At 36.7% G+C, this 25,714-nt stretch overlaps 1 protein-coding gene and 1 long non-coding RNA gene across 4 annotated transcripts in view; one reads left to right on the forward strand and one right to left on the reverse strand.

The window, feature by feature from the left end:
• The window catches only part of LOC310725328, a 130,134-nt gene that overhangs the window by 76,774 nt on the left and 27,646 nt on the right, over positions 1–25,714 (reverse strand). The gene's annotated exons all lie outside the window — the stretch shown is intronic.
• tjap1 (tight junction associated protein 1 (peripheral)) overlaps positions 1–25,714 on the forward strand; it is an 82,030-nt gene that overhangs the window by 9,681 nt on the left and 46,635 nt on the right. For all 3 annotated transcript variants that reach the window (XM_083539985.1, XM_083539987.1, XM_083539986.1), the window contains exon 2: positions 21,544–21,663. The gene's annotated coding sequence lies outside the window, so the exon portion shown is untranslated. The remainder of the gene's footprint in view (positions 1–21,543; positions 21,664–25,714) is intronic.

Here is a 25,714-nt window from a genome sequence, read left to right on the forward strand (position 1 = left end):
TGTGACTAGAAATAGCATGAGAACATTTTCTGGTAGCAGTCAATATATATACCTCTCTGATCTAATATAAATATATATATATATATATTAACCTTAATTCTTTATATTTATTAAAAATTTTTACAGAAGCACAAGATAGATAAACATGCATTTAACTGTATTCAACAAAGTTCAATATGATCACTCCTAGCACAAAAATACAAGCAAGAATTTTAAAAACAAAAAATTTCAAATAAAATTGCAGCCTTTTCCATTTGTTAAAGGATCAGATCTTTTTTCCTCCTTTTTTTGGTATTGGATCTGTCAGTTTTTTTTATGTAAATGTAAGCACACAATCACTAGATGCGATTCATTCTTAAATTGCATGTGGGTTAAGAATTTGACACCCCTTATCATTATTTATATATATATATATATATATATATATATATATATATATATATATATATTTATATATATATATATATATATAAAATAATTCGATTAATCAAGTAATTGGATAAGAAGTTTTTTTTCTTCATTTAAGAACAATACTAAACGTGCCAGAGAAATTAAATCAGGTCTCTTAAAAAAGTTGCGATCTGCGAAAACTAAACCCATTTAGTGCATTTAATTGCAATATTACATTAGAATGCAAATACAAATTATATAAATAATAAAAAAAAGAAAATATAAAAATAAATGTTTAATTACTTAAAAAAAAGAATATTATAAAAAATGTAAATGCACTGTATGGTGTTGTTTTTTTTTTTAATTACATTTTTTTATGCTTTCGTTTGAAATGATCCCAAACGTTGGAAACTTTCTGCCGTTTTCTTTTTTCCTCATTATATAAATGTGGAAAATCTTATTGTCAGGTGTCCTCAAAATTTTGTGCATATATTGTAGTAAACAATTTATGTGCTTAGAATGCCATAAAGATGCTGAGCTGTCCGGCAGCAGTTGGAAATAATTTTTGGCAAATTATCGACCTCCGAGATAAAACGTGCTAATTCTTACATGTTTTGATTGGCTGATTTAGAAAACAGGTGATAAAGATGCTGATTGGCTAAAGTCTTAATAATATTTCACGATGAGATTCAAAATGTTGTACACAGACGAGTATATTTGCATACAAGGAAGGGGGGTGTCTGATGAACATGATACTTTGTAACTTCTCGACAAAGTAGAGTAGAACGATGAAAATGGTACTATGAAAGTTTAGAATTTGATCTAATTGTAATATATTATTCTGTAAAATATCGTCAGAAACCAATATGCCTCGAAACTGTGCAAACAACGCAGATATCTTTTTTCTCTACATTTGTGACGAGGTCACATTTGCGACCCAAAAGTGCGGTATGATGACAGCGGCAAAAAAAAAAAAGGCATACCTTCTTTATTTTGGATCCAAAATAGGATTAGGATAAGAGTTGGGCCTCTCGTTATTGTTGCATTTAGACTATTTCCGTTTGAGCTGTGGCCCAGTGAGTGATGACCTTAGGGAAAGATTCCACCAGGAATATCACGGAGAAAAGGCATGGAGAAAACATACCAAGGGAAATGGAGTCTGTCCATGGCTGATTACTGCTGGAATCTCCCCAGGAATTATCCTACTGCAGTTCACGAGAGACGATCAAAAATTGCCGTTTAGATACAAGATGGAAGCTTGTCGTTTAATCCGATGTTAAGAACTTGTCTTCTGTCATTTTCTGATATTCACGTTAAATTTCGCAAGCTTGTGTATCATTTCATGGTTGTATCTTTATAGTCTGGACAGAAACAAGGCAACCAACACACCCATAAATCAGTCAATTTTGCATGAAAAAATTTGAAAATGTTACATGGGGGAAAAAAATTATAATTTTATTTGTATCACTAAAAAGATAAATTTATAATGATTTGTGTGTCACCGTTCTCATTGCTATATCACATTTTTATCGCACACCCCCCTTCTAATTTTGATGCAATTTTGACCTGAAGCTGTATCTTGGAAACTGGAGCCAATTAATACTTAGTACTCGATTTTCCTTTACCAGTGACCCAGTTTTGGTGAAATTTAGCTCCTTTAATTACCGAGGCTTTTTCTCCTTGTAGAACAGTGTTATTGCACAGTTTGGTTCGGACAAAAAACACTACAATCGTAGATTTTCAAATTGACGCTAATTTAAGTGAAGAAGCCAGCCAGTGACCCAGCCATCCAGCCAGCATGGGAAATCTTCCTTGCATGTTGAGGGGAAATCTGACAAAGTCAGTAAAAGGAATGCAGTTTTGGGGTGGGACGTTCTTATTGAGATTGTTCTTGATCACTGTCAGGGGTTTGATGGCAGTGGCAGGATTAAGCTGCACTAGTTCAGTTTTGAGATGATAAGGGACCGAACGAGCGCCTGAGCGTTCTCCATAGAGGGAAACGAAAGGCTCCTAATGATGTTGTAAATAAAAAACATTGACACATGGTCAACCACAGAAACCAGAGCAACTCAGACCAACCTTCTGAAGGAGCAGAATTATTTTCAGAGAAAATAAATACTTATTTGTTGTTTAGTTTGACCTCGAAATTTCCCAAATGTTTTGAAGCCATGTCACTCGAACCTAAAACGATTCCGATAAAAACAAAGGATGTCGATCTCTGAGGTCTCTCCTGTAGCAACCTAATCGAATCAAATCTCTTACAAATGCTGGCGCGTCCCTAAGTCTTTTCCAAAGCACCCTGTCGTAGCACCAGCGGGGCATCTTCAATAAATCAGTCTCAGTCAACCATGAAATTGCTGCTTCTTTTTGGTCAATAGAGGGAAACGAAGATAAAGGGAACAGGTTGAGGATGTTGAAGCCGATTGAAGGCACTTGTCTGTGTGCATCTCTTTCTCGATCAACGAGCTTATTCACTGGTGAAGGGCAGAACATGGCTTCATACCTGGGTGACTTTATACCTACCGCAGCCAAAGACGTTCTACACAATTGTGTGCCCCAAGTTTGTGCGAACAGTTTGGAGAAGAATCACATATGGCTGGAAAAGTCCAAGTACTTTGGTCCATATTGTGTATCTCTTCATACACACAGACATAAACTGCTAGACTTCGTGCCTCTGTCACGATTTTGTTCAATTTCGGTAGAGTTCCAGTTTTTATTAACACAGTTTCTTATTATTAACATTTGTGAACATCAACAGCTTACATTTTTAAAACATTTTTAAATAAAATGAAAATAATAAAATTAAATAAAAATACAAAATATTTGCTTCGTTAAAAAAAAAATTATAATATTTGAAAAATAAATAATACAAATAATAATAATAATGTAAAAAAAAAAAATAATAAGGTCTTATTATATCTTTACATTATCTTTTATGTTTTTATACAAGATTTGTTATTTAGAAATGTATTTTCCAATTTAATAACATGAAAAAATGTAATAACTTGAAACATAAAAACGGGGTGTCATTTTTGAGGGTTGGAACGGATTAATGCCATTTTAAGTATTTTCAATATGGAAAACTGATTTGATGTGCGAGCAAATTGAGATACGAGCTCGTCCATGGAACGAATTAAACTCGTAGGTCAAGGTACCACTGTATTTCTCTCTGGAGTTTATCTTTTGGCATCGTCGTGCGCCACCGGTGGAAGTTTTTCTCCCGAAGCCGTGCAGCTAAGAACACAGGTGAGGTGCGTTTTTTACGTTTCCGTTCGGAAATTTCATTGGTCTAATGTTATGTTGCTCAGTTTTTTGGCTTGATGTTTGTGAAACCGGTAAAACCCAGGAAAAATCCAAAAATTAGCCGCTTCGTTCTTTAATTAAATAGTCTACAATTGTTAGACCCACATGCACCGAACTGAAAGCCCCCTACCAAAACGGTTTGGTACGAATATGTGTACCTTTTACACCCCTAATTAGTTACTGAACTGAAGGTTGGGGATTCAAGCCCCAGTATTACTAGGCTACCACTCTTGGGCCCTAAAACAAGGCCCTTAATCCTCTGTGCTCCAGGTTTGCTTTATCATGCCTGACCCTGCGATCTGGAATATGCAAAGGGAGATTTTCTGAGATTTATTTTTGTGCTGTAAAGTACATGTGACAAGTATAAAGAACCTTTCTTTTCTTGAACATTTTTTATTTATTTTCTGTCTTAAATTAAAACTTCTGTTATTTCAACAAATACACACACGTTTAAAGCTCTTGTGGCTGCATGTAACTGTAGGGGAGTCCTGAATGCACAGCAGCATGTCGTATCTCTGTGCTGGAATTCAGCAAAGCACTTTTTGTTCATCTCGACCGCTCAGAATGCTCAGAACATTTATTTTAGCCTACTGTTCAACTCTGTCTGACAGCCCTCTCATTACGCCGAAATATCTCACACGGCACGTGATTTCCTTTCGTTTCATTTCGAAATCGTTTCAGCACATCGGCAGCGTTTTATTAGTCGTTCCCGCAGGTCGCAATTAGGGAGCTTTGTTAATTACGAAAAATGCTTGACATTTAAGAGCATGCTAATGTTTTATTATGGTGAAGCACTTGGTACTGTGATGGATAGCGCTCATGACTACTGCAGTCATTTCTAGCTTGGGAAAGTTGATTGGGGAGCGCTAGTCAGCAGTAATTAGTCATTATGTGTAGCTCATTTTCTATGTTTTATTTTTCCCAGTTTTTTTTATTTTTACTGCAAGTTTAAATGTTTAATGGTTTCATGCAGGCTTCATGTTCAAGATGCTACACACAAACAGACAGAGCTTTTCATGTCTACGTTTCAGCTCCCTTCAGAGAAATGGATTCAGTTGGTAGTGTAGGTGTGAACAGTGTTCTTTTGCCTGGTGTACCGTGTTGTATGTGTGGTTCTTGATACTGACGCTCCTTTATTATTATTTTTTTTTATTTTACTTGTAGTGAACAAAAAAAAGAGGTCAGGCATGCATAGTGTTTTATTTGGTCTAATTAGACAAATACTTCAATACCAAATGAATACAAAGGAGGGGAAGAAAGAATCCGATGAATACCCAAATGGATTGGATACGAACAAATTCATGTCTTCTGCAGGAGCATATGCTCAAAATGATGTTGTATGCATGGAAAACCTAGTTAGTGTGTAAAGATGTCTCCTGGGTTTGTGTAAATGTATGTATAAGCAGATTCACTGATGTGATTCACATCTAACAGGCTTTAAATCAAATAACCGGAATGAGTTATTTCAGCAGATTTATATGCAGATTACAATGTCGTGTTTAAATAGGTTGCTTATTTCAGTTGCCCACATACGTTTATGATCCTGAATGCTCCTGTTTGGGAGCTTCATATGAAAGATCTAAAAGAAAACCAATAGAAAATAAATCCATAAAAAAATAAAAGATTGTTGAGGAAAAGGGGTAGAACAAGCGTGTCTTTAAGCCATATGGCGTGCAGCATTGGAAGATTTAATACCCTCTGCCCTTAAGACTTGTGCCTTCAGTCTTTTGTCGACATTTTCAGCTCACTATGAGATTCACCTTTTGGAGTTTTGGATGGTTTAAGTGTATCAAAATAATGAATACAAAATGTCTTATTGGGTGTTAATGCTTGATGATTATTGTTACAGAATAGTTGTTAATAATTGTTATATATGAAACATATTAGTGTAACAAAACATTTAAGACAGAGGCCCCGACCTTTTTTTGCGCCACTGTTTAATATTTTCACGAACCGGCGTTTAAGATGTGGCGGATAAATACAACAAAATAATTATACGACCGGCATAAACACTGATATTTACGCTGGCCGAGAATTGCAAAACACATTAACAAATCAATATCAAGTTCGAAAACACAACGACAAAATTCTGGAAATGGTTGGTTTAGTTTCTGAATGGAAAACTTACCAATCATTGGACCAGACACCTGTCGTTCAAGATATACAGGAAGTAGGAAATCTTTTTACTTTGTTTCTTATACATGTGTAAATTTCTTCATTTATTTTAAACTATTTTTTTTTTTCTTTCGATTAGTGCACCTTTAAATATAAGAAAATAACAGAAGTAAACAAACAGCAAACAGCCCCTTTAAGAAGATAGCGGATGGAGGAAAGACATGTGACCGAGGCATCATGACCTGCATCAAGAGTGAGTCATAGACAGATGTGGCCGATAGAATTCGGTAATATTCCAAAGTAAAACATCGTTCAGAATCAGATAATAAATAAAACGGAAATAATGTAAATTATGTATTCTTTCTGTGCGGCCCGGTACCAATTGACCCACGGACCGATGCCACCCCAGTGGTTGGGGGTTAAAGGCATTAAAAATATATAAAATGTATATGTATACACACACACACACACACACACACACACACACACACACACACACACACACACACACACACAGTCAGCCCCCGACCTATATTTTCAGAAAACGTTTAAAATTCGCACGCTATTCAGTTTAGACAACGCCGCAAATGGAGGGAAAATATTATATATAATAAAATTACAAATACACTGCTTCATTTGCCCGCCACATTTTACTTATTTTTTATCTTCTTTGTAACTCAGGGTAATTCGGGGATTACATGTAGATGTAAACAGAGAAAATGACCTCTTCTGAAACACATTATTAATCACCATCCCATGCGAACAGGTACAGAGGCAAACAAAGTGAACACGTGGCACCTTGAATAGAATTTCTGAATAATTTATTTAACATGTATTATGTTCATTGAAAAGAAATGATGCTTTTGTTTGTCGTCATATTGTGACGCCTGTACGAGGCAAAGTTTGCCGAAATGTCATCAGATGTTTGAACAGTGACGGTCCACACTATTCTAGTCTTCTGTCCAGATTTATAAGACCTTTAAAAATAAAATAAAAATAAAAAAAGCTCAATACATTTCAAATCACCAGGTTTTGCATTCACTACAGTGAATTTTTTTTTGTGACTTTTCACGCCACCCATTTAACTCATAAGTTCGATTGTGTTGATGGAGATGAATGTCTTCACGTTTACATGCATTTACAATCCGAAGAGAAAGAAAAGAAATAAACACTCTACAGGGATGTAAGCATTTTCAGATGTTTCACTGTGGACAAGCAATTTGTGGAGAACGTTGGAAACTGCCAGTGTAGACTTTTTCCCCCTCAATCTATGCGGATTTATGTGGATCTTGTCATAGCTGCTAATTTTGTATGTCCTGCTCCTTGATGTCCTGAAAGCCAGTGTCCTCAGTCGAGTCTATTTATAGCTTAGGTGAGCTAAATGGTGAACCCACTACTGAATAACTGTCATTCTCGTTCATGTACACAGCAGGTTTTTCCTTAAGCTTGTGTAATTCGGACGGGAGAATAACAATAACAGCTGTTGTGGTCTATTTTGGAGTGATCATGACTGTGTCTCCCTCTCTCTGAAGTCTACACTTTTTCACACCACGGGGTGATGAAAATAGTAGTGAATTTGTAAAGCGAGCTTTGCTGGTGCACAACCACTTACCCTTACATTAACAATACTCAAATTACTAATCAACATTGGCGTAAACAAGTTTTAAATACAGTCATAATGAATGTTCATTTAGGACCTGCCATTCAGATCATTATTCTGTTTGAGTGTGAATGTACACACTTTTGACAAGTTTGTGAACACCTGACCACAAGATTCAAATGTGCTTTTCTGACAAATTATTTCTCATTTCTTCTTATAAAAAGCTTTCCGTTTTCCTGGGAAAATGTCAGGTACTGATGTAGGTGAGGTGAGGAGGTCTGGGGTGCAGTCAGCATTCACATTCATCCCAAAGGTTTTTAGTAGGGTTGAGGTCAGGGCTCTACAGCAGGCCAGTCAAGATCTTCGACTTGAACCCATGTAAATTATATCATCATGGAATTTTGCTTTGTGCACAGAAACATTGTCATGCTGGAGCAGGTTTGTGTCTTCTAGTTCAAGTGAAGGAAAACTGTAATGCTACCGCAGCCAAAGACGCACAAGTTTGTGATAACAGTTTGGGCGAAACGCCACATAAAGCTGGAAAATGTAGGTGTTCCAAAACTTTTTTTTAAATCCACATAGAGCAGTATTATTTTCATTAATTATATTTATAATTTTGCTCCTACATTAATCGGCAGGCTGACCTGTAACTGGGGCCACTCATTGTTCAGCAAGGAACTTTAGGAGCAGATTATCCATCAGTTTTTCCCTTTAGAAAGGACTGTTGTTTAAAGTGACTGCTTTTTATCACTTTAGTTTGGAACGACCTGACAAATGGCTGTCATGGGCGGGAACGCTTCAAGTGCTCTCTGTAGGGTTCATTGCTTTTTAGTGACCTGCAGTAAACAACGTGAAAATCTTGAGTTCTTGATCACACTTTAAATGTATGAGTAAATCAATGAAGAGGCAGAGATGAATGTATGAGGCATTCTTCTTTTATACTTAATGCTTGATGCTGTTTAAATAATGTCTCCAAAATGCATAAAACAAAAGATTTGTCATTTCATTTTGAGTGGCACAAAAAACCCTTATAAATCTCTCTCGTGTATTTTGACCATGAACAATGCTGATTCTATGTGAATGAGTAGTATTGGAATAAACAAAGAAATGATATAGAATTTCAGCTCATGCAAACGAACAGTTAAACATTATGCTGACTCGGTAATAACAACACACGTGGTGCATATGGGTCAGCTGACTCCAGTCTTGCTCTGCAGAGTGTAGCATGTGCTAATAAGGTATTCAAATGTAATAAGACAGCAAAGCCATTTTTTTGTGCTATACACTGAAGACATGTGGGAGTGGGATCAGAAGATGAATTTAAGACAGTGGATCAGATTTTCAGCTTCCATTTCTTGCCATTTAGTCGTCTTTAACAACTTGGCATCACTAGATCGGTGAGCAAAAGTATCGCAACAGATAGTCTTAAATATATTCTTTGATGCCAAGATTATGCAACCAACAAAAACACCTCATATTTGGTTCCATATCCCTTGCTTGCAATATCTGCATCAAATTGGTGACCTATGGACATCACTGTACTGCTGCATTTTTTTCCTTTTTCACAGAGAAGACTTTAAAGACTTGTCCAGCAGCTTCTTTTAGTTTTTGTTGAAATGCTGCTCATTTGAGATCAGGTCTGGCGATTTACTTGGCCAATCTAAAACCGTACAGCTTTTCCCTAGATAGAGTTCTTTTCTGTGTTGGCCGTGTGTTTTAAATCAGTGCCTTGCTGCATGATTAAGTTCCTCCTAATTACATCATATGCATTTCTTTGTAAATCAGCAGAGAGAATAATCCGTAGACATCTGAATTCCTTTTGCTGCTACATGCGTTGTGAGTTACTTCATGAGATTAGCATTTGCACTAGAACGCTTCAGAACATAAGCAGATGCTTTTTTTTCTCCACACTTCAGTTTTTCTAGCACTTTAGTGAAAATTACCTTGGTTTTAAAGCCCAGAGATGAAAACAAGAGTAAACATTCAGTTATTAATCGTTTAAATGATCAAACTAACAGTGCTAAACTTGGAATACTGGGTTTGTTCCAACAGAAGGTTGGTTCTAAGGTGTTTAACATGAAAAACGGAACATGAAAGCTGAAATCCTTATCTGACGCATTCATATTTTGATTTCAAACCCAAAATACCTTAATTGTGTAGCAAGAACAAATAAAATGGCTTTTGCCATTACAATACTTTTAGAGGTAGAAGAAAGATACTAATTTGAGAAGTGGGTATTATGAGTTGGAGTAAAAAAAAAAAAAAATGAACAAAGCAAACGGAAGCTGCCTCTTACTAAATTTTCAGTTCTTAAACTCTCAAGCTCATCTTAGTTCCGTTTCTTTCTTCCTCTGAACAGTCCTTTCTCTTGCATTTGCTCAGTTTTGTGCTCAGCTTCAGCAGCTCAGCCTATCCTTCTACATCTGCACCAAATGTATAAATGTTTGTGTGGACTTTATCCAGTGCCCATGTAACTGTGTGCTGTGTTTGCTGGTGTGTGAGGACCTAAGCGACTAATGGGATTATACACCACTTAGCAGCACAGGATTTTCTGGAGCAAACTGTGTCACTATGACTAGAGAGCAGATCCTAGTTACCATGTAGGGAATGCCTCACAGAAATGACCCTCATTTGAACTTGGAGATAAATGATGCTGGACATTTTTGTTGTTTGTCCTGAATAAGGATATTATTTTATATTATATTACTGAACTTTGTCTAGTTACCCAATAGTATAATATATATAGATGTGATGTAAAACACTATTAGTAGTAGTAATTTAATGTACTATATCAGTAGTATGTGATGTAAAACACTATATTAGTAGTATTTAATGTAATCCATTATATTAGTAGTATTTAATGTAATACACTATTAGTAGTATTTAATGTAATACACTATATTAGTAGTATTTATGTAATACACTATATTAGTAGTATGTGATGTAATACACTATATTAGTAGTATGTGATGTAATACACTATATCAGTAGTATGTGATGTAAAACACTATTAGTAGTATTTAATGTAATACATTAAATTAGTAGTATTTATGTAATACACACTATTAGTAGTATGTGATGTAAAACACTATTAGTAGTATTTAATGTAATACACTATATTAGTAGTATTTAATGTAATACACTATATTAGTAGTATTTAATGTAATACACTATATTAGTAGTATTTATGTAATACACTATATTAGTAGTATGTGATGTAATACACTATATTAGTAGTATGTGATGTAATACACTATATTAGTAGTATGTGATGTAATACACTATATTAGTAGTATGTGATGTAATACACTATATTAGTAGTATGTGATGTAATACACTATATTAGTAGTATTGATGTAATACACTATATTAGTAGTATGTGATGTAATACACTATATTAGTAGTATTGATGTAATACACTATATTAGTAGTATGTGATGTAATACACTATATTAGTAGTATGTGATGTAATACACTATATTAGTAGTATGTGATGTAATACACTATATTAGTAGTATTGATGTAATACACTATATTAGTAGTATGTGATGTAATACACTATATTAGTAGTATTGATGTAATACACTATATTAGTAGTATGTGATGTAATACACTATATTAGTAGTATGTGATGTAATACACTATATTAGTAGTATGTGATGTAATACACTATTAGTAGTATGTGACAAAAGGTTACTCACATTCTCTCTCCAAATGTAGCATCATATTTAACGAGTGAAATATATAAGGCTAGATCAAGAACAAAGTATAAGAACTTAAAGCCCAGGATGCACCAAGCTGACGGTGGGCTGTAGGTTAATATCAGGTCGTTTTTAAGTGTCGGCCGGCGTTAGTTTTTCCGGTATGTTTGTGCAGACTACATGGGTTGGCTTTGGACGGACAGCGTCAACTGTATTTCAGCCAATTCTGCATGTCGAATTGGAGGCGGAGCTCGTTCGATGAGAATCGGCTTAATTTGAAGCAATCAGCTGATGCCTAGTAATTGGAAAAAAATGAAGAAACAGCCACATTGAATGCATTCTTAGCAAATGGCCTCAAGGGCCCAGCCTTGCCAATGTGGGAATTTTAACTTTCAACCTTCCAATCACAGCATCTTCACTGCTGAGCTGATGCTGACGTTGAATGCTAAAAGATGAGTTTCGAATGAAAGATGAGGCTGATTTATGGGAATTTACTGCATGTAAACATTACAGACTAGGCAAGTGGCTTCTCTGAATTTATTCAGAGCTTTCAGTATGACTGATTCTCTAGTCCTCATCTAAATGTTCAATGTTGGACTGTAGTGGCTCTTGGTGATTTTACTGATACCACCACAATTCTGCCTCTCCACATAATTTGTGAATTCCTTTTACTTCTCTTCTTTATTGCTTTCTACATCATCATGAGTGGGACTTTAATTTTTAAGGGGGGAAATAAAGTCCTCTCGAGGTTGGCCTGAGTGCCTTTCTGGCAATAATGTCTTTTTAAAAAAAATATTTTTATTAATTATTTAAATAAAACAACACTTTTGCTGTTCATTAGAGTAGTGTGCAAGCTGCAGCTTCTCATCAAAATAATACACTTTATGGCAAGTGCATTGAATATTTAGTTTAGTTAGAATTTGTGTGTGTGTGTGTGTGTGTGTGTGTGTGTGTGTGTGTGTGTGTGTGTGTGTGTGTGTGTGTGTGTTGAGCAGCGATACAGATTGCTTGCAGATAAACACCTTAGATAAGCCCTCAATTCTTAGTGGTTATGGATTCCCAGATATTGAGGATAAAAGTCTTTTGGGATTCTGCTCCATGTTGGCATGACGAGAAAGCTGCAGATTTTTCAGATGCCGTGGACCCCTCTTTCTACAACGTTTCAAAAGCGTCCAATCGGATTTATATCCACTGACTTCAGTGCTCACTAAGGAGCATCGAACTCGTCGAATTCATTCTGAGATGGCAAACTGTGGCCATGAAGGGATTCACATCATCAGCAGCAATAATGAATTAAACTGTAGTACTCAGGTGATGATATTTTAAAGCGGGGGCGGAAGATGGCTCGTAGGCGGAAGATGGCTTGTGGGCGGATAACCCGGTAATGAACACAGGAACGGAACAGACTACGAGATTGATGATCAGCATACAGGAGACCCCGACAGTTACAGCAGGACATAAGCTCCAGAGCTGCATTTGTGGTTGGACAAAGGTTACCTCCACCCAAGGCCTAAAAATACACCAGGGCAAAAAAGGTTGCCTAAAGAAGGGTCAACAGGGAAGCCGCATCGACAGCTACTTTCTGAGAAGCAGGCCGAGTCAGTCGACAGAAGTTCAGCAGCAGGACACACACCACAGTCTGCAGGACATCAACGGCCCTGCCCTAGACGTGGAACAACAAGGCACAAGAGGGCAACCTGAACCCAACCCATCACGACCAACAGCAGAGAAGAAGATTCAGGGGCGAAGGCCATTAGTCAAGTGGCCAAAGGCCTGCAAGAAGATGATGTGGAAGGAGGCCAACACCGATCTCTGCAACATACTGGAAGCGATCAGAAGCACAGCCACAAAAAAGTTGAAAAGGATAGGTGATCTTACGTAACTATCTTATCTATGCCTACGGAGTGGAACGATTTGGAGTGGTCGAAGACAAACGAGCTACTCCTTCAATCCCCACCAATTCCAGAAGGCAAAATTTTGATGGTACTTTAGTTATTGATTATATAATACCCTGATGTAATTCAAAGCCAAAGTAATAAATCTATTGCATGCTTGTTCCCTCAAAGTTTATTGATTTCTAGCGAATTCAGAATGAATAACATGTGCTGTAAATCGGTGAAAAATGTGCCATCGTCTCAGAGGAAAGAATGCAGTGTGTTCAGTGTGCGCTATAGCTTTTTTTAAATGTTTAATAGAAGAACAGAGGAGAGCAGATCTAGTGTGTAGCCACTGTGTAGCAGAGGTTGAAAGTGTAATAAAATATTTTACTAAAGTGTAGGGGTGGTGAGAGTAGGGAGCAGGTTGAGAAGAGCCTGGAGAGGTGGAGATACGCGCTGGAGAGAAGGGGAATGAAAGTCAGTAGGAGTAAGACAGAGTACATGTGTGTAAATGAGAGGGAGGGCAGTGGACTGGTGGGGTTGCAGGAAAAAGAGGTGGAGAAGGTGGAGGAGTTCAGGTACCTGGGGTCAACAGTGCAAAGTAATGGAGGGTGTGTTAGAGAAATGAAGAAAAGAGTGCAGGCAGGGTGGAGTGGGTGGAGAAGAGTGACAGGAGTGATTTGTAAAAGAAGGGTATCTGCAAGAGTGAAAGGGAAAGTTTATAGGACTGTGGTGAGACCTGCAATGTTGTATGGTTTAGAGCAGGGGTGTCAAACTCAGGCTCGAGATTATATCAAATGTGTATTAGTGCTGGCCCGCCAGTATATAGCGCATATACTGCTAATACTACAAATCCCAGAATGCTTTGTTAGTGTGTTGGCACGTCAGTCGAGACCGCTGAAAAACTCTGCGTACTCAGCCCCGAGTTTACCCGGAGATTTGCAGACTTTGAAGCCCAGAAATGCAGATTTAAACTGCTCAGTAATCCGTTTGTGGTTGACGTGGAAAGCGCACCAACCAACCTCCAAATGGAGCTGATTGAACTCCAGTGTAGAGACACGCTCAAGTCAAAGTACGACTCTGTGTGTGCTGCACAGTTTCCATGTTTCCTCCCCGACACACTGCTCCAACTCCGTTCCCAAGCTGCTCAAATGCTCTCTCTGTTCCGCAGCACATATCTGTGTGTGTAACTGTTCTCTTTGATGAAGATGAACAAAACACCACCCAGAAGTCGTCTCACTGATGATCACCTTCACTCAATCCTGAGGATTTCCTCAGCTCAGAGCCTAAACCCAGACATTGATGCACTTGCATCTAAGAAGAGATGCAGGAATCTGTCTTCAACCAATGTGCATCAGAGTAAATCAGAGTGTAGCAAACTGAGCTTGAATGAATGTCGTCTTTGTGCACTTTTTCTACTCCAAGGCATGGACTGTTAATAGTTGATAGATTGCTTTTTTTAAATTGAAGGAAATTATTATTATTTTTGGTTGTTTTGTTGTTGGCCTGTGAAAAAAGATTTACATTAAAAAGGAACACGAAAGGCTACAGATAAAGAGATAGAGGCATAATAAGAAACGAATACGACTAATGTGTGTTTTATTTCAATTGTAATTTCTCATGTGTTTATAATATTAAGCATTGGTTGTTCCAGATTAAATGTTTATGCAGAACTAAAGTTTGTTTCCATATGAAAAGGTTCAACATTACATATCTGGAAAAAAGGAAAAAAATGCACAATTGCATTTAATTCTTCAATAAATATTGAGTTTGGCCCGCGACTTCGTCCCAGTTTAACATTTTGGCCCACTTTGATTTTTGATTTAGATACCCCTGGTTTAGAGACAGTGGCATTGAGTAAAAGACAGGAGGTGGAGCTGGAGGTAGCAGAGCTGAAGATGTTGGGCGTGATGAGGATGGACAGGATTAGAAATGAGTTTATTAAAGGGACAGCACATGTAGGACTTTTGGAGACAAGGTGAGGGAGGCGAGATTGAGATGGTTTGGACATGTGCAGAGGAGGGACATGGGGTATATCGGTAGGAGAATGCTGAGGATGGAAAAGAGGAAGGCTAAGGAGGAGATTTATGGATTTGGTGAGGGAAGACCTGCAGGTAAGTTGGTTTGAAAGAGGCAGATGTAGAGGACAGGGGGGAATGGAGATGGTTGATTCGCTGTGGCGACCGCTAATGACAGCAGCCGAAAGAAGAAGGGGGTCTAATTTGAGTTGTGCACTTTTGCAGCAAAAAATGGTTATAATGTTATTTATGATAATGAGAGAAATCACAAATGCAGATTGAGAATTCAGACAGTGAGCGTGCACATTGAACAACTTTCGATTCAGCGGCATTTCGCTTTTCAGCTGGGTCTGCATTAAGGCTGTAACGATTCCTTGAGTATCTCAAGTAATTCGATTCCAAAAATTTATCGAGGCAAATAAATTTTTATGCCTCGTTTAGTTCATTTAACTAAACACGGAGCACTTTTCTCAAGGACCATTATTATTAACGCACCACCCGCTAAACTCCGGACAGGTTAACACAGAAAACGCTGAAGAATGAAAAACAGATGAACGAAGAGAAGATTCAGGCCAAAGAAAACGCAAGAAAGTTTCCAAAGTTTAAAGTAAAACATAAAGAAAACAATGTGCATTTCGTTTAAGTCATTTGAAATAGATTTTGATTTATATACAGTGTGTTGAAAAAGTCCCTCTGCAGTGGCCGTGTAGAGCAGGCAGCGGAGCACTTTTTTTTTTGTTGTTGCTGAGACAGGAAATACCACATAGCGATGGCTATTGAATGGCTAATAAATGCACTTAATATGTTTAGTTTTAACGGATATACTTTTATGCAATTTCAGCAATAAATTATTATTATAATTGTTTTTTTTTAAAACCCAAAAACAAATAACTTGTGGATTTTAAGAGACTCTTAAAAAAAAAAAAAAAAAAAAAAGGGTTTCTTATTCGATTGCTCGATTAATCGATGGAATAATTGTTAGAATACTTGATTACTAAAAGAATCGAAAGCAAAACCCTAAACAGCATCCCTGCTGTCTGCATTTTTCTTTCTTGTGAGTTTAGCATGTTCTTCGTCCATCAGTTAATCAGTGCAGTCATTTCTGGGTTTTTTTTTCCCAGTAGCAGATTTAATTAAAAAGGTTAAGTACAATACTTCAAACAAAACATACTTAAGTAAAATATATTTTAAAAACTACAATAAAAAGCAGAAGTACACAAACTATCGTTACAGTAACGTGATGAAATGTAATTCGTTACTTTCCACCTCTGCTGTGTAGCTGCACTCCAGTAGTTCAGTGATCAACGATTAATAAATTGCAAATAACAAAAATTATTTTTGCCGCTAACATTAATCTCAGGAGGTGATGATTGGTGTTCTACATTGTTTGTGTTGCTGGTTAATCTTTAATTTTATCTTTAATCTTTAATCTTGATATTGTTACATTTTTTGTTTGTTTAGTTCGTAATGTTTTAGACGGCATTGCATTTAGAGTTTTGTTCCTTCAATTCTGGCAAAAAGTAAAGAGTTGATTTTTCTCTCTCTTTTTTTTATTTTGTATTTTTTTTTATAAAATATTTTTTTTTTATCTGATTTCTTGCTCTTTTTTTTTTTTTTTTTTTTAATATATATATATATATATATATATATATATATATATATATATATATATATATATATATATATATATATATATATATATATATATATATATAATTGATAACATATCCATTTTATGTCAGGTTGGCAGTATCCCTGTGAAGAATGGGATTATAGCAGGATGAGGACCCTGACACATTTCTGATAAATTCAAGGAAATAAATCATATTCACAGCCGTAGCCACAGAAAACCCGTATGAAGTGTGCGCTTAAATCGAGTCAATCATTCAGTGTTTGTAGTTACAGTGCAGTACAATTGTGCTGGATCTATTGGAATTTTTTTAATCATCGGATATCAGCGAACATGCCCAGAAGGACAGGTTTTTTTTTTTTTTTTTTTTTACATTAAAACCTAATCCTTTACAAAATCCTTTTTGCCCAACTCAATACTTATGTTGCAAAGAGAGCAGAAGTGAATGAAAAGGAATTGAAAGAAATACAAAGTCAACTTAGGAAGCAAGGCTTTCAAAGATGATTTAGTGGAACATGTTTGCTGTACCACTTTTATTCATATGCACTATAAATAATAATTCTAATAAAAAATTGTTGATGTTCCAGACCCAAGCACACACTTTTTTCAGCAAACATATCCATCTGTATGTTCTGTCCATCCTTCTGTGAGTCCACAGGAAAAGTAGAGCTCTAAAGATGATCATTGATTGTGTAATTTGTTTAAAAGTACAAATAAGGGAAAAAACCCATACAAAGTAAATGTAACATTTAAACATCTGTGCCTTTTGTAGAGAAACAACTTAACAAGCATATAGCGATATCTGTTAAGGTTTGAATTCATTCTGCAGGTTTTGGGAGGTGTCAATTACTGAAGGCTCAGACAGACGCAGTTGCAGTATAGGCAGTTTTTACTGAAAGGTCTGCGGGCAAATCCAAAACGATTTCCAAATCTGAGTCAGGCGATTAGCAAACCACTTCTACAGGGACAAGAATCTGTAAACAGAAAAAAAGATCAAAACCAGAGAAAGGATGTAATTAAATTGTTAGACTTTTGGCTATGTGGACACTCCTGTTCTTCCAAGGAAAGTTCTTACTTCCAAAAGTCCTTCAGATGATATACCTTATTTCCCCATTTGTATTTTAATAATTTTGAACTTCTGTGTTTACAGGTCAGTTAGTAAATCTTAGCGGCTCAAAAATACAGCATTAGTAATTAAATTGAGGCTGTGTGTGTGTGTGTGTGTGTGTGTAAATGTATGTGTATATGTGTATGTATGTATGTATATATATATATATATATATATTACATACGTACACACACACACACACACACACACACACACACACACACACAGTGAGGGAAATAGGTATTTGAACATCCTGCTATTTTGCAAGTTCTCCCACTTAGAAATCATGGAGGGGTCTGAAAGTGTCATTGTAGGTGCATGTCCACTGTGAGAGACATAATCTAAAAAAGAAAATCCAGAAATCGCAATATATGATTTTTAAACTATTTATTTGTATGATACGCTGCAAAGAAGTATTTGAACACCTGTCTATCAGCTAGAATTCTGACCCTCAAAGACCTGTTAGTCTGCCTTTAAAATGTCCACCTCCACTACATTTATTATCCTAAATTAGATGCACCTGTTTGAGGTTGTTAGCTGCATAAAGACACCTGTCCACACCATACAATCAGTAAGAATCCAACTACTAACATGGCCAAGACCAAAGAGCTGTCCAAAGACACTAGAGACAAAATTGTACACCTCCACAAGGCTGGAAAGGGCTATGGGGAAATTGCCAAGCAGCTTGGTGAAAAAAGGTCCACTGTTGGAGCAATCATTAGAAAATGGAAGAAGCTAAACATGACTGTCAATCTCCGTCGGACTGGGGCTCCATGCAAGATCTCACCTTGTGGGGTCTCAATGATCCTAAGGAAGGTGAGAAATCAGCCCAGAACTACACGAGAGGAGATCAGATGAGACCAAAATAGAACTTTTGGGTCATAATTCCACTAAACGTGTTTGGAGGAAGATGAATGATGAGTACCATCCCAAGAACACCATCCCTACTGTGAAGCATGGGGGTGGTAGCATCATGCTTTAGGGGTGTTTTTCTGCACATGGGACAGGGCGACTGCACTGTATTAAGGAGAGGATGACCAGGGCCATGTATTCCGAGATTTTGGGGAACAACCACCTTCCCTCAGTTAGAGCATTGAAGATGGGTCGAGGTTGGGTCTTCCAACATGACAATGACCCGAAGCACACAGCCAGGATAACCAAGGAGTGGCTCTGTAAGAAGCATATCAAGGTTCTGGCGTGGCCTAGCCAGTCTCCAGACCTAAACCCAATAGAGAATCTTTGGAGGGAGCTCAAACTCCGTGTTTCTCAGCGACAGGCCAGAAACCGGACTGATCTAGAGAAGATCTGTGTGGAGGAGTGGGCCAAAATCCCTCCTGCAGTGTGTGCAAACCTGGTGAAAAACTACAGGAAACGTTTGACCTCTGTAATTGCAAACAAAGGCTCCTGTACCAAATATTAACATTGACTTTCTCAGGTGTTCAAATACTTATTTGCAGCTGTATCATACAAATAAATAGTTACAAAATCATACATTGTGATTTCTGGATTTTTTTTTTTAGATTATGTCTCTCACAGTGGACATGCACCTACGATGACAATTTCAGACCCCTCCATGATTTCTAAGTGGGAGAACTTGCAAAATAGCAGTGTGTTCAAATACTTATTTTCCTTACTGTATATCTAGATCGCTAGTATCAAAGTTGCACTGTGTGTGTGTGTGTGTGTGTGTGTGTGTATGTGTATATATATATATATATATATATATATATATATATATATATACACATACACACACACACACACACACACACACACACACACACACACACACACACACAGTGCAACTTTGATACTCGCGATCTAGATATCGAACATTTTATGGAAAATGTTACTCCCTACTTGCGGCTTCATCGTGAACTTTTGAGGTCGCGAGTGTCAGGGTTCCCCTGTATATATCATTTTCGAGGCAAATGGACGAACGAGGAGAAAACAGTGAGGGCGAAAGGTGAAAATTCAGGTCAAAGAGGACAGAAAGTTTCCAAAGTTTGGGATCATTTCAAAATAAAACATAAAGAAAGCACTGTACAGTGCGTTTACCTTTAGTAATTTCAAATTGATTTATCTATTTATATGCATGATTTTTTTTATTTATATATTTGTATATGCATTTTGATGTAATATGGCAATTAAATGCAATAAATGGGTTTAGCTTTAATTAGAGGTGTAACAGTACATGTAATTCACGGTAATTTTTTTATTAACGCAGTTTATTATTATTAATTTGTGGTGATCAACATTTGAAAACTTTCATAAAAAAAATAAAAAATAATTGAAATAAAATGCCTGCTTGACTTAAAAAAATATAGATATATTTTATAAAAATAAAATGGTATAAATATAATTAATTAAATACACCATTTTATTATATTGATTACCGTATTTTTCGGACTATAAGCCGCTACTTTTTTCACACGCTTTAAACAACGAAGCGGCTAATTTATGGATTTTTCCTGGGTTTTTCCCGGTTTCACAAACGTCAAGCCAAAAAACTGAACCACATAACATTAGACCAATAAAATTTCCGAACGGAAACGAAAAAACGCACCTCACCTGTGTTCTGAGCTGCACGGCATCAGGAGGAAAAAACTTTCACCGGTGGTGATTTTTAAACGCACGACGATGCCAAAAGATAAACTCCCAAGAGAAATAGTTGTGAAAGGAAGGAGGAAGACAGTGAACAATTGCTTTCTTGGTAGGCTACTGTTTAGATACAAGCCGTTGTAACGAGTTGAGTCTGGGTGAAGAGAGAGATCACTAACTCTAGTTGCAACAGAAATCATATAAGCACACACAGGTTTCCAAAACTCGTGCTTTTTTATTTTTCTTGGCAACAGCGTTACGGTTTAGTCAAAGAAACGTAGAAATCAGCATCAGAAAATAATCTGCACATAATCCTCCGTCGCACACACACGCAGTAATACCGGAAGAATGCAGTGACGTGCTATTCCCAAAATGCCGCTCTGCTCTTAAAGGAGCCACAACATATTTCATCCGTTACACCGTGTAACAGACACTGTCTTTCGTTAAAGCCTGTGTAAAGTTCATTAGTTTCAGTTTAGACACCTGGGGCTTATAGACAGGTGCGGCTTATTTATGTTTAAAATAAAAATATTTGTAAAATTCAGTGTGCGGCTTATATAAGTCCGGAAATTACGATTCAGTGTGCGCTTTATAGTCCGGAAATTACGATACATTTAGTTATCAATTAAATTGGCACAAATTAAATTGATTAAAATCAATCAAATAAAATATTGCTAGCGCTATGGATTCTTTAGCGTTTTCATGCATGCACAAAACAAACCTTTTTTTTTGTTTTTGCTTTTGTTTTTTTACCCCTAGCATGTATGTTTTGTATGTTTTCAAGTTTAATAATATTAATAAAAAAAAATGCACTAAAACTTAATACCAATTAATTTTCAGCACGTTGAAAGGATTCGAAAGATATCGGTACGAACACGTGTACTGTTACACCCCTACTTTTTATTAAATTTCAGCAATAAACAATGTAAATAAAAAAAAAAGAAAACAAATGACGTTTGTTTTGAAAGCTGTATTATTTACTCTTGTATGTGTAGTGTTGCACTTTAATAAAGAATAAGTTATTCTTATCCGATTACTCGATTAATCGCTGGAATACTCGAGTACTAAAATAAGCGATAGCTGCAGCCCTATACAGCATGATACATGAAGTCATACACGACGTCCCACAAAGCTTTAGTGACTGGCAGCAGTTTGCTATCAATGCCATGTGTATATTCACCCACCTGTCTTTTGTTTCAGGTCATCAATAGCCTGGGAGTTCACATGCCAGAAGGAGAAGGGCAAGTGGGAGGAAGAGAGACCGTGAAGGATAGAGTTTCCCTGGTTACCGGAGGGACACTGCAGTGACTGGAGCTTGAGGTGAGAAACAACACATTCACTGTTGGCTTTCTAATGCTCTTCTGGACCCCGGGTTTTGAAAGCATGTTCTATCTGGAAGTCTTTTTTTTTTCCTTTCTGTATTCGAATCGATATTTTGGTGCAAGACTCGCAGCTACTCAGGGTCATTTGAAGAATATGTGTATAACATGGACTCATATTTCCAGATAGGACATGCAGATCTCACTTTGGTGTAACAGCAGACATGTCTGTACCAAACTGTTTCCGTACAGGATGTGCCCCGAATGCAATCTTTGCTTTGTTCCCTCACGGACATATTAAGTGATTAACTGCAAGTTTGTTTTTTTCTTTGCGTTTTATGTACAGCTTCAACAATTTTTTATTGCAAAAGCTGAAAATACCGACAACTTTGCATATTTATGGAGTCAATGAATTAATAAAGGATGGAAGGAATGAAGGAATAAACTCATTAATAGATGAATAAATTGAATGGATAAATAAATAAATGTATGCATTTAAGAAACACACAAGACAGTTGAAGTATGCTAAAATAAGTTAAACATATTTTTGGAAAATGAAATATTGTTTAATAATGTAAAAAACACACTTATATACACATCTGTATTTAATTGCATTTTTTTTCTCTTTCATTTATTCAATCCATTGGATTTGTGCCTATTTAATCGATTACTAAGTAATATAAAGATAAGGATATTTATTCCATGTTATTTTGATATTTGATTTTTTTTAACATGCATTGTTTAACAGTATAGAAATTAAACAGAACCGTGACTTATAGACCGAGGTACATACTGAATTTTGTGTACTGTTACACCCCTGGTTACTGCATGTAACTGTATTGCACAACAGGTATTTCTCATGTCCTTAGGGCTGAATATAATAGTTGGTTCTTATACTGAGCCCTTTTCTGGTTTCTTTTTGGCTTGTTGTTTTCACCCTGAAATCTACTTTAACATTCATTCTACAATTTTTTTTTCTTTCTATTTTCCCTCCCATCATTCTCTGAATTGCATCCTATTTTAAATAGCAGCACGACTGAGAATCCTCATAAGGAAACGCTTTCTTCCCTTCTATAAAGCTCTTTTCTTTTCAGCTGTCTCACATTCCTGTCTTGTTATCTGAGTTCAGTTCAGAGAGAAATAAGGAACCGGAGCTCTCTGACCCTGCGAGTATAATGAGGTTTTTTTTTTTTTTTCACCCCCTCTAAGATTTGTGGATATATGAACCATAGCCTCATGTGTCTTGTTAAATTATTCACTGTGGACTAGGTGAGTTCTACCTCATCCTTCTCAGGTGCTTGTAAATAATGAATTGTCATTTCTTTTCATTCATTTACCTCAAACCGCTTTCTCTCTAATTCGTGCACGTTTTCTTCCGTCTCTGTGTGTGTGTGTGTGTGTGTGTGTGTGTGTGTGTGTGTGTGTGTGTGTGTGTGTGTGTGTGTCGATGTAGTTTACAGTCATGCACCCTTCCACATGTCATCTACACCTGCAACTGTTCTGAAATGAATCCTGAAACTATTCTGAGTCTGCCCTCATATCGGTGACTGTGTTGTTTACCTGTGTGTTGTGATAGGAGTCTGTGTGTGTGTTAGTTCTCAATTCCATGGCACCCCCTAGCTGACTGCCTCACATGACCAGTGGCCACTGGCCTTCACATTATTTATTCTGTCACATCCTCCAGCTGAGTTTTATTCCACAGAAGGCTTTAAAACACTAAATAAATGCTGTATGACTTCATCTCGAGAAGGGGTAAATTCTCTAGGGGTTGCTAAACATGTTTGCCTCAGCTTTGTAAAGTTATGACTGCTGTTGTGATTTCTAGTTGCATGATCATAGTTAGTATTTGCTAGACACCGTTCACTTCAAAGGATGTGCCTTGGAAAATAATAAACGTTTGAGGCAGGATTTGATGTATTATTGGTGATATTTTTGAATCTCTCACATATAAATGTAATGACTAGAGCTGTCATGGGGCTGTATGGCTGTAAACAAGCAGAAATTGCTGCAAAGGAAGCTTTTAAAATGGGAATTACAGATTGTAAAATCCCACCATCAGACTTTAAAACAATCATAAACTTCATCTGAGACCAGTGCATTCACTACATGAAATCAACCGTCCCTGAACTTTCCATTTGCTTCAAGCCTCAGCACTGCAGAGCTGCCACTGTTGGGCCCTTGAGCAAGACATGAATGCCTACCTGCTTTGTTTTGAACAAATATGTATTTTGGGGAATTTAGGTTAAAGACCCCATGTAGCTGCTGCGAAGTGAAATACTGTAAGATTCGATTGTTTTCGGCTGCAACTAGCGATTACATAAAAAAAAAAAAAATTCCATTAACCGAGTAATTGGATACCATTTAAAAAAAATTATATGTTTAGCTTATTATAACTAAATAAAAACCCTTAATTGAGGGTATTTATGTATTAAGTGTACTTAAATTTTTTTTAAAGCTTCTAGTGGCTTATTGAGGAGTGCATGGGGGATTCCTCTTTTTTTACAATTTCACTCATGCTGGGTTTTTTCTTTCTGTAAAAAGAAACAACAAAAATTTTTTTTTGAAAATGGCAAGTTGACACCATGCTTAAAAAGATCTATATACAATCTAAAAAAAAAAATTATTTGACAATTAAAAACAAAAAGAAACAGATATTTTGTTTATTTGTGAAGATATAAGCATCTGGAATATATGATTGATAAAATTTTGTATATTAATTCAATGAAGGCCAAGGAGGAGGTTCATGGATGTGGTGAGGGAAGACATGCAGGTAGTTGGTGTAAAAGAGGCAGATATAGAGGACAGGGTGGTATGGAGACGGATGATCCGCTGTGGCGACCACTAATGGGAGCAGCCGAAAGAAGAAGAAGAAGAAGAATTCAATGAAATATACAAACATTGTAAACAAGCATTTGAACGTAGTAAAGCCGCAGTAAATCGCGTTTAAAAACAGATAATTGAACTGTTGTAGAAAACAAATGCTATAAGAGAATGGAACAAAGAAACACAGTAAGCTAACAGACTTGATTAAAAAAAAAGAAAAAAATACATCTTGGTGTACAAATACATAATCATTCACTGAAAAAATGTGACGACTTCTTCTTCTCTCATTAGGGGTCTCCACAGCGGATTATCCGTCTCCATACCCCCCTGTCCTCTACATCTGTCTCTTTCAAACCAACTACCTGCATGTCTTCCCTCACCACATCCATAAACCTCCTCTTTGGCCTTCTTTTTTCCTCCTTCCTGGCGGCTCCATCATCAGCATTCTCCTACCGATATACCCCATGTCCCTCCTCTGCACATGTCCAAACCATCTCAATCTCGCCTCCCTCACCTTGTCTCCAAAACGTTCTACATGTGCTGTCCCTCTAATAAACTCATTTCTAATCCTGTCTATCCTCGTCACTCAAAAACCTCAACATCTTCAGCTCTGCTACCTCCACCTCCTGAAACTCTTATAATTTACTGCTGCTGTTGCTATTTGCTGCTTTTAGATGTACTGTTTGTTCGGACCGCTTTCATTGAATCCATCAGTATGTCGCAAACGAGCTGATTGCGCAATCTGATGCTCCAGAGTAACGACAGAACAGATCCACTGCGACTTTCCAGAAGTTACAAACACACAGTTTACATAATAGCACTTCATTAAACTGTACTTTTCACATAATGGGGATTTTCAGTTTTTGCTCACCGTGCTGTTTAACCTTTATCCGTGACACCAGATGTGCTCGTGCATCACTGTGGTACTTCTATCTCACACAAGCTGTAGTACCTGGTACAGGTTTTTTTTTTTGTTTGTGTTTACAGTTTTTCTCAAATGCTAAAACACATTTCACAAACGTTTCCTCCATGTTTCCCAATGTCTAAACACAACACCCTTTTCTAAAGCTACATAAACACAACCACACCTTCTTACTTCAAAACTCAAACTTTCACACCAAAAGAGCAGCTCGAAGCTTTAAAAAATGTAAACACTATACACATTATAACACACTACAGCAAAACAATTGAAAACACAATGCTCAATTTGTGAGAAGGTTCTTTGTTTT

Source organism: Silurus aristotelis (assembly GCF_946808225.1).
Source record: "Silurus aristotelis genome assembly, chromosome: 4".
NCBI lineage: Eukaryota > Metazoa > Chordata > Actinopteri > Siluriformes > Siluridae > Silurus > Silurus aristotelis.